This window comes from Drosophila melanogaster, chromosome 3L (genome assembly GCF_000001215.4).
Source record: "Drosophila melanogaster chromosome 3L".
Classification (NCBI taxonomy): domain Eukaryota; kingdom Metazoa; phylum Arthropoda; class Insecta; order Diptera; family Drosophilidae; genus Drosophila; species Drosophila melanogaster.
This window is the reverse complement of record NT_037436.4, coordinates 22411047-22421994: the sequence shown is the minus strand read 5'-3', so window position 1 is coordinate 22421994 and position 10948 is coordinate 22411047. Positions and strand designations below refer to the sequence as shown.

General features: G+C 45.6%; 1 long non-coding RNA gene across 1 annotated transcript; it reads left to right on the top strand.

Moving 5' to 3' along the window:
- The first annotated feature begins 794 nt into the window (after positions 1 to 794).
- On the top strand, positions 795 to 1140 carry lncRNA:CR45237 (long non-coding RNA:CR45237). Its single transcript, NR_125041.1, has one exon. It is a non-coding gene; the product is annotated as a long non-coding RNA:CR45237 (long non-coding RNA).
- The last annotated feature ends 9808 nt before the right edge of the window (positions 1141 to 10948 follow it).

Below are 10948 nucleotides of genomic sequence, written 5' to 3'. Positions count from 1 at the left end.
CATTTGCCAGCTTGGCTTTGGACTCTCCGCGGATCCCGGAGCGCCTGCATCCTCGGCCGCACTTCACTAGCTGCTGGCTGGGAACTTTAACTTCATCCCGGAGCTTGCTCTTGTGTGTTCGAGGCTTATGTCACCTGCCGGGCAGGAGTTCCCTCCTCCGTGGAGCCTCCTGCTCCTTTATTCCGCTGCCTGACATAATATTTTCATTTTTCTTGGCGACGCTGAAAACACTTTTCATTATTTGGTTTTTCCCCTTTTCATATTTCACATTTTTGCTGCAGGGAAGTCTTCGGCGGGCGGGAGCTTTCGCTGATGAGATTGTTGTTGTTGTCTTAGGGTGACTTTGTTAGAAGATGAATTTGCGATGTGTGCGGGAAGCCACCTTAGAGATTATCTTAGTTTATGATAGCGAAACGGATACTGCGGCATCAGTGGGAGATGAGCCATCGTGGTTCAGGAATGAAATGAAACTCACACCATTCCAAGGTGTTAAGGTCTTAATTTAGACCTCATTACTTAGAAATCCTTAGCTATTCTGGCCCAGTGTAAACAAATATCCACACAAGTGGCATATACTGTTCGCAAATTGTACGTAAACAAAAGCGGCGAATGAAATGTGCGTCAATCGATTGCTCACCAAACAAGTTATTCAAGTGCTTTCGATTTTAGGATCCACATCTAGAATGTTTCGACTTGGAAACGGTTTTCTTTGTAAATAAATTAGTATCCAGAAACGGCAGTGAAATGACTGAATGTGGCTGTACACAAGTACGACTGGGAGAGGCCTGGAATGCCAAAGAAAACTGGACTAGCAGCGGTCTCCCCCGGAGTCCCCCTCGCAGGCCATTCCTCTTTCTACCCCACTCCGTTGCAGCCACGAAACTTGCTTCGATTAAATCTTTCAACGCCCGGCAACTGAGTCATTGGACTTGCCCAGCCGCTGCAGCTGCCCAGAAAAGTCCAACAAACTGAGAGACAGACAAAAAAGAAAAAAAACAAAAAAAGGGAAAAACAGAACGAGAACCGCAACAACAAGAGTTCATATTCAAATTTGTAGAACGTGCAATGAATTCGAAAATGAAAATGAGTAAACCCGCAAAAACAGAGCCGAGACACTCGGAATAAATGCATGGGGCAGGCAATTGTTTTTATTTGTGGCGTAGGGGTCAATCAGCTTAGTCATAATTCCGCTGGAACAATGGAACCGTTTCTTAAACACAGAAACTGCAGTCTTGCTGACCCGCCGCTGAAATTGATAACCTATCCCGTTTGGAAAGGTTCGGGTGAGCTGGGGGATCTGCGACCCGCCTGGCGACAACTTCTCTCCTAATGGCTAGTTTGAGAGATAACCTTTGCATCGCGTTCTCTGTTCGCTGATTGTGAGCCGACTGGGAAGTCTATTGGTGTGGGCAGTATATATAAAGCCTAAGCTTTTCTTCTTTCCTCACTTTTCCCTAATTTTTACGATCTTTTCGGTGCGCTCCGGTTCTTAAGTGATCGTTAGGTTACCGATGACGCGAACAAAGTGCATTGGATTTTACGAGGTCCTTCCACTTATGATAACATCCATTTAAATATTATTTTAGCCATAACGAACTGTTTAGTGACCTGTAAATCCCCGTGGGCTTTAGCCACTATAATTTTATAGCTACCCCTTCTCCCTGCCTACAAAATTTATGGCTGGGCTCTTGTTCTCGATCCTCAGCTGTAAACACGCAGAGATTCCACATCAACCATGTGCACATATGCGTATGAAGCACGGGCCAGGGAAAACTTGCAATGCAAATGAAACTGTACGTTGTGCCGCATATAAGGCCAATTGCCAAATGGACAAACTCGTAAATTTCGCCATACGCGCGCCGAACAATGGAGGCGAATAATTGATATACCAATTACCCAACGATACCCAAAACCAGCCGCTGACTCGAAGGAAACGCCAACACACGCAGCTGCCCACTGAATCCCCATCCCCTTCCCCACCACCGCCTCCACCCACCCAAGGCGGTGCCAATCTTGCGGATCAAATCTCTGTTAGGAAATTAGCAACATTAGAAGGTACCCAACTATTTGGGTGCGGAGAGGGGCTTGAAAACCGCAAGCCTTGAGAGACCGACCAGCGGGGCACGCAAGGGTCAAGTCGAGTGTGAAGCATTCACCCGATCACAGTATGCAACAAAATAACAAATTAAAATGAAATAATTATAATAATAATTAACAGTTCAAAAAATTATGTCTTGCTTTCCATGCGCTAGCATCAAAATTACACTATAAACAGAATCTATAACAACTTGAGTCAGCTTATTGATTTATGATGGTAGATAATTGAATATTCCATTAAATAAGACTGAAGAGAAGATTGAATTCTTTTACGCCTAAAAAAGTCCACTAACATGATTCGACTTTGGGGCAAAACGTGTTGCTTAGTGCTTTGATGGAGGCCCAAATAAATAAATATTATTGGGCAGTTAGAGCCAGCGCGCCCAGGCAGTTGGCCAAATGCCAAGCAACTTGCGGTCGTCTTGGCCGTCGTCGTGGCCCAATCTCCCAGCGATCTCGGATGCAGTTGCCTGGGCAGTTGCAGTTGCAAGTTGGCAGCCTGCAGTTTGCCGTTTGTAGCGTCCCTCCCCCGCTGCGCATGCGCGAGTTTGAAAAGCCAGGAAGCGGGGAGCAACGATTTCATTGCCGCGATATGGGCAGTCGGGGTCCACCCGGATCCGCTGTTTTGGCGCTCATCAGCGGCTGGCGTAATGAGCCATTATTGCTTTAGACGCGGCTTTATTGCCTTAGCCGCAGTCGCAGCTGCAGCAGAAGTCTGCTGGCATTTTGGCCATATTTGTCGCCTTCGTGGCATTCGGGGCCTGATGCATTTAGTTGCCAAACTGAGGCTCGGGTTTCCTGCCCCACGGTGCGTGAGGAACACATTAATTGGCATATGGCTCGAACATGACAGTCGCAATAACTGTTTATGGCCAGCGGTCTTGCCCAAATCTTCCCATCACCGTTCCCCGGAGGAAGACATATCAGTAATGGGGTCTAGATGATGGCTAAAAATTGACATAGGAATGATCTGGGTTTCGGCTATACATAAGATTCAACGGAGTAGTACTCAATTTTAACTTACCGAACCCACTAAATTCTCTCATTGCAGGTGAGTCTCGCTTGACGCTACACAAAACCTGAGAACTTAGCCGAGAAGATTTGCATACGTATTACCTGCGCTTCCTGTGGCCAGCAAAAATATTGGTGTTTCAACTGCTAATTTATGTTTACATGAAGGAGAACTTTTTACGAGGCACTTACATAAGCCCAAAAGCAACCGAATTGTTTACGATTGCTTATGGAATTTAGCCTCTGCTTTTCTAGTGTTTTTTCAATTCGTTTATACTTCTGTGATTATCGCGCAACAAGGCATAGCAAACAATGAGCGGTTGTAAAATAAATCGTATAGGAACTATCAGAGAAGTTGCTATCTACATTGCTTTTCGAAAGGGGAACTTCAGAACCGGGGCTCCAGTTGCACTTCCCTCCATTTAATCAGCTACAAATTTGTTGTTTCCCTCGAAGCTCACACAAGAATTATGTATATTGAATTTGAGCCGATAAAATCTATTAGAAAGAGGGGTTCAGGGAGCAGCTTGCGGCAATTAAAGCTCGGGCCAGGGCATTTGTCAATAGATTGCGGGAACCAAGAGGCAAGCTACCCGCGGCTCGACCCAAAAAGCTGACCCAAGATGCTGTTGGCCTGGTCTTTGGTCGTTTGGTCGTTTGGTCTTTTGGTCTTTTGGGTCCCAGGCAAACAAATGATATTTCCCGATATCGGTCGGCGAGTCATTGTCTTTGCTTTGTCTCCGAATTTGCTTGCTAGTCTCAAGGGTCTCCGGCAAAGTCGAAGTTGCTTGTTAGCCGAAATGCGTCAAATGACAAATGATTTAAAATTTATTATCACTCCGGCTGCCTTTTTGTTTGACCAGACTTTGGCCAGGTTTGACTACGTATTGTGCTTGGATCCAGTTTTCTGACCAACGAAAGTGAAAATATCTTTTGTTATGGCTGCGACTTTGTCAAATGCCAAGTTTGCCTGCTGCACTCAAAGAGGTGATTAATCGTGGAAATTGTCGTCGAAAGGATTTAGGTAATTTCAGTTACGAACTGACTTTCGAATTTCCAATGGAGCCGATATCTGTGCACCCTCGCAATCGAACGATATGATTGTGATCAATTTGCTCTTTTGCTTTTGCTGTAGTTAAATTACCTCGCATAAAAGAAAAGCATTATAATCATTTACAATTCGTTGACTTTGGCAATGTGCAAATTTGCCATTTTGGTGTGTATTTGCTGGCCAAATAATAACAACAACAGCAGCCGGGCTAAAAGCAAATAAATAGCCGCCTACTAGCACACACATTAAACTATCAAAATAAACAGTTATGCGCTCCAGTGGTGGGAGGGCTGCCATAGGGGGCGTGGCACATTCGCATTGAACTCGCATATTAATCAAGCGCATAATTTTGCCGCAGCTCCCATCCTTTTGGCCAGAAAGCGAATTCGAGCCACGTGAATAACGAGCGATAAAAACTTGGCAAATATAAAATGCAAACAACATTCAAACTGCCAATGAGTTGTTGAGAGGGGTGAGGAGGGGAGGGGGCTTCAGATGGGACTGCCAATGGAGGCGTGGCATGGCAGTAATGGCTGTTAGTCATCGACATTCGATAGTAGTTGCCTTGTTGCCGGTTAACCGATGAAAGCCATTTTGTAGAGAGAGTGGTCCCGAAAATTTCTGCGGCTGCGATTGGAGATGCATGCGTGATGGGGCAACACCGCGGCGATGTACTTGAAAACGGTAGAGAATGGAATAGTGGAACAGAAATACTAATTATCTTGCCTTTCATAATCAATTCTGGCAAGTTTAAATATATGCGTTGATTTCAGTAATATTGATTGACAGGTTTTAAATGTACAATTTTCTAGTATAAACGAATAGAATGCCATCAGTTAATTTAAATAATTGACAACAATCGTGTTAGCGACATGGTTTCGAAAGTCGTGAGTCCCATAAGACATAAGCGAATAGAGATAGTTTAAATATCTCATATATTAAAGCGTTTCTTGCGGGCCATTTAATATGTTTTAGGATAACACCTACAAAAGTAAATGGATCACGCCGCCATCTCGAATCACCACGGAAACACACTAATACACAGGGCTTTATTTGCATTTTGGCTACTGCTGTTTATTTTCGAGTTGATTTTGAAGTGAACAGTTTGCTTAATGCCCGATGTCGGGCCGAAACGCAAAGCAAATGCAGAATTACGCATACGCAACGTTGCCAAAGTTTGCGGCTCGCCGCAGCGCCCTAGTGCAGTGCCACGCCCCTTCCCGGGCCCCCTGTTCCAATAATTTCAATAAATGCCGAGCTCACACACGCAGAGGGAGCCCTAAGCCCCCTTAACCCCACATAGCCCCCTCAGTGGCCCGCTGGTGAAGCCGAGCTCTTCAGCGTTAAAGTGGAAGCACTTTAGATTCACATTCAATTAATTAATTTAAGCAAATTGTTTGCTTCAAATTAATTGAATTTGCATTTAATTTGCGCTCACGAGGGATGCCCTACCCCACTAACAACAATAATGGGCCAGTTTCTGGCTTCCGTCTGTCAGTTTGCCCGTTCGCCAGCTTGTCAAGTCGGCAGTTCCGCAGTTCAGAGGTTCCTCAGTTTCTCAGTGCCCCAGCTCCTGAGCTGGGCCTGACAAGGCCCTCTGCTTGCCTGAGTTCCCGATTGATGGCCAATTTGTACTCTTCCCTGGCTCATCAACGTTAAATTTATTAACTAACTTTGGATATCCGTGTGCGTGTGCGTGCGAGGGTATTTGTCTGTGGGGGAGGCGACACAGCATTGGCAACAAACAATGCAAACATTCTCCAGAGAATTGCCAAAGCTTTTCCGCTCCAAATAGCAGGGTTTTAGTCGCAAACATGATGGAACCCAACGCGAGCCAAGGGGATCGGCAGCCTGATGTAATCAATTAACGAAACGAGTGTAATTGAAATCTCACTTGCATATTTAAGCAAATGTGTGCGGCCTGGCCACGACTGTGCAGAATGAATAATCCTTAAGTTCTGCACATTTTGTGGCAAACACTTTGTGGGATTGGGATTGTGTCTATAATTTCTCCACTTACCGGATTGTCAAATTCTACAGAATGTCCGCCGCTTTTGTTCAGTGAAGAGACACGCCGGGGTTCGCAGCGTTGGGCAGACTGAATGCAAATCGGATGCGTCTAATATGTATTCTTAAATCACTTGAAAAGCAACCACAATATTGCATCAGGCAAATAAGGCGAGGAAAAGCGCTCTGATTTTCAGAATTTCCAATCGCAGCCATCAGCCATCGGGTTGAGCATAAGCAGCGCGATAATAATTATAAATATAATGCCTATAATATAATGATACCATCAGTCGTTGTAAGCCAATTACGACTTGGTGGGCATTGCCGATAGGCGTGGCTTTGGGGCGGTGGAGCATAATTTGCGCTTTTCACACTAATTAAAAGCGAATGAGACAGAGACGGACTGTGCCGCAAATGAATTGCACTGCATTTCAAACGCTCGGGCAGAATTGGTTGAATTAAAGTCAGAGCGTGAAAAAATGATTAAAAATGTAAATTTTAATTCAATTCCGTTTGCGAAAAATAAAAAGGAAGCTGCAGCAAATAAAACTAGTAGCTGCAAAGTGGTTTATTGTGAGCCAGGAGCCACCAGGACACCCGCAGGACGGTGACGAAGGACGCGGAACTCGAGGACGCGACAAACTTTGCCGCTAGGCAAGGCGTCAAGACAAAGATACAGAAGACAGCAGACACATTCAGCCAAAGCGAAAAAAATATAAGCGAAGCGAGGGAAAATGTGGAGAATGAGCTGATAAAGTAGCTTGGCGGGGGCAGCGGAGAGTCCTGGGAGAAGAGGACGTTCACTTGAGAGAAATCTCGAGAAAAGACAAATCGAATTTGTCCTGGTGCGAAAAGCAAAAACAAGCTTTGAAGCTTAAAAGTAGCACATCGAATGGAATACTCTCATGGATATGATAGACCAATGTCTTTAAATAATTATTAAACCGATTTATTTTGGGAAATTATTAATTTGTAACCCAATTTAGTTTTGTTATATATTTGATATACTGTTTAAGAAAAGACTAAAAAACAATTATTTGTTCAAGAAAAGTGACAAGATCGTTCTTGTCAAAAAGTTCTTTGAACTTTTCACAACAATTATTGCTAAATAGATAACTTTAAATACGAAGACAGGAACATAAATATGTAATAAGGCAGGCTGTAACATAAATATGTAATTAGGCAGGCTGTAATTACATATTTATGTTCCTATGTTTGTATATCTTATTATTGGTTGTTTAAGAAGTGAAAATTGCGAATTTGATATTTTAATTGATTTAGGAGGACTGCAGGTCAAAAAAGGGCAGTGCATTTTCCAATCCCGCTTGGGGCTCAATGGGGTTAATAAGCTGCTGCTTAGATGGTTTTCGAATGGGTTTCCTCCGGCCGGCTCCTTTCCAATCTGCGGTCGCCCTGGGAATTGGGAGCTGGAAAACTGATTTGGGCTTTGACCTTTTCCTTTGGCTAAGGCAAACATAAACCAGCTAAAAGGTATGGTACCCACCCCAATCTGGCCAACTATATCCCACTGAGTGAAATGAATCTGCAATTCTATTCCATTTTGTGAGCGCTCCATTTTGATCCCCTTTTCCCATTTTTTCTTTGGGGCAGCAGGAGAAGATGATGATGATGCCAGGGCAGGTGTGGACTTAATGCGAGTTAGCCAAGGAGCAGGTTGGCAGTGGTGGCCTCCTCCATTTGCCGTCGGCGACGGCTGCCAAACACTTTCATCTTTCGCCACAAGCCAACGGACGATAAACGGAAAAGCGAAGGAGAGAAGAAAAGCGGTGAAAAGCGCGTTGCCCTTGGAGTGTAACGGATCCCCCAGTGAATGCAAATAACTAGCAATGCCCCATCCCCCAACCTCTTCTCTACCCTACCCTCCGCTCCGCTTTCTGATGTGGCACAAAAAAGTGTGGCAAAGCTGAGGGTAATCAACAAACGTTTATGACGCCCGATGATGAACTTGTTGATGATCGCGGCTGGTCATTTGTCTTGGAATAAGGAGAGCAGGAAATGCGCTGATATACTTTTGATGCATGCCTAGCGAAGTTGATGGAGGTTGGGGAAGGGGGGGGGGGTTCTCCGGAGGGTGGAACTACTCAAGTTCTTTCTTGGATTTGCATAAATATTTGCTCGCATTTTTCCAGCCAGCGAGAAGTCAACTTTTCCACGACTTATGCAAATAGAACAGTCGAATGACAAACAGCTCTGGCACAAAGAGAAAGTGAAAATTGAATTTTGTCTTGGCGCGGAATAAACAAATTAAATTATAATTAGTAAACAAAAAGGAAGCCAAAACAAGGGAGCTGCCCAAAACCAAGCCAGATAAAATGAATATGGAAATTCAATGGGGGGCCCTGACGAATCCTCCTGAGTCAAGGTCCTCTTGATTAGTTCTGGTTTGTATGCTGATTGCGCTCCGCCCCCGCTTTTACCGGCAATTATCGGGAGTCAAGTGCTCTGCCGGGAACGTGGAACGGTGGATGAGTGAGCGGTCGATGGGGGGGGGGGGGTTAGATAGTCACCCCAAGCCACGCCAATTGCTTATCACCTTTATGGCAATGACAGCCATCGCAGCAAACACATTCGTTAGGACTCCGGCTGCCACGTCCTTTGGCCCCATTCAAAGTTGACAAAATATGCAGCTGCGTCGTTAGCACTTTCCACACATCTCGCATTTGGAAATATTTGCCATGATTCGATTGTGTAGACACCACCCGAAACCCGAGCACCCTGCCAACCGCACCCGGAACCCAAGGAACGGAGAAAGGCGACAGGACAGGGCAGGAGAGAAGAGAGAAAGGAGAAAGCGGAGCGGGAGGCACCCAATTGAGTTTGGGTTTGGCGCCCAACGCCCGACACTCTGCATTCCTGGTTATTATTATTTCTGATATATGCGGTCTTACCCTGCGGTTGTCACTCACCCGCAGGAGCGGAGCACGAGGGGATCCGAATCGGCCGGGGAGGACTCTTCGCTTTTGGTGGTCTGTGCGGTCTCCGCTCCATGTGTCGCTGCCTCCTACTCCGCCTCCGCCGCTGCTGTTGTGTCATGGTTACATGCAAATGAAGCGTGAGTTCCCGAAAGGTGTTGAAAACCCGAGAGCGGGAGCAGGGGCTCCTTTCCGGCAAAGTCACAGCTCTGCCATTGAAATGCTGCCTTCATCTGCATCTGCATATGTATAATTCTATGCCCAAAATATTTCACTTTTTTGCATACCATCTTTTTTCGACAGCCAGAAGCCAGGCTCTGTTCCATTTTCAGGCGTCCAATTGGTGGGGCAGGCTGTCGAAATTGTTTCGTAATTGCAGTGTTGACAGCAGTCCCGTGAAAGGTCCTGAGGAGGACGATCTGGGGAGCAGCTGGCGTATATCTTGCGAAGACAAGGGACTCCTAAGATACTGTCTTAAGACATTTATCTTAACATTTATTTAGACCTATTTATCTTAATTTTAAAAATCACTCACATGAAAAGCATAAAGCAAATATTTCTTACCTTATGTATATGTAGAATATCTAATTCTTTACGCTGTATTTGAGCACGAACATAACAGATTCCGCCGTCTGTCTGATTGATCCATGTAAATAATTTGATTACTTTTCGACTACGGCGAACAACTAAATTATTGTGTATTAAACTATTTGGTACTTTCCGATTTTGCTAATTTAAGTGCTTTATTTCTTAGATATGAACCCAATTCACTCATTGAATGCTTGTCTTGTAAGAACTTAATTGCTTATTTCCCAAGAACTCCCAACATGTCCCTCACCCTTGCGCCGTATCCTGACGCAGCCACGACGAGATCTCCTGGCAAAACGGAACGCACCACAAAAGTGCTCAAATTCAGCCAGACATTAACGTGTTTTCAAATTTTACGCAGGCAGCCAAACGAAGCGACTGGGTTCTCATTTTCCCCGCCTCCTCGACGAATCCCGAGGAAAAGCCACACATGTGTGTAATTTTCTTTACGAGCTGGGGGAAGTGGAAGCGGTGCGGGGTCCAAAGTGTTGCCTGATAAACGATGTCTGCTCTTCAGAGTGTCCTGCTCCAACCAACCAACCAACAGGCAGTGTCGACATTCTGTCGGAATAGAAAATTCAAATTTGAAAATATGGAAATGTCGGCAACGACATTGGGCATGAAGTTAGGCAGCTGATGCTGCATGCCACCTCCTTCCCGGCCTACTCTTCCCGGACGCATGCACCATTGAGGGTGCAGCAATGCAAGTCGAGCACCAAGTCACAGTCGCAGGCGATCTCGGGGTCGTAATTCGATTAACACCTTTTGGGCGGCGAGGAGATGGCAACGGCAACTATTGGCTTTTAATTGGTGATTGGCGTCAATGATGGTCCCGCCGCCCCACCATCCCGCCACCATCACATGCCTCGCCACTCGATTCCCCCGCTTGTCTGCGGCTTATTAGGTGCGGAAATCTTTATTGATTGATGCATTGTTTGTTTTGGCTTGTGAATGACTCTGTGACTCCTGCCACGACCGCCCGCATTGTCTGCCACAAGGAGTTCGAAGTGGGATTGGAAATCGAAATCGGAGAGGGGAGCGAGAGCGAGAACGGGAACCGGAGGCCACCAGATGGGCGGGGAAGTTGGAGTGCCAAGTGCCAAAGTACTTCTATCCCAGATCGTAACTCTTTCAATCATGCGGAATTTGCCCTTCGACGGGCGACACGAGTTTCCTCCGGGAAATTCGCTGGGCAAAGATTGCAGCTGTGAACTAGGGTAAAATGTTCCTGACGCCTCCATTTGGAACAGACAGATGCAGA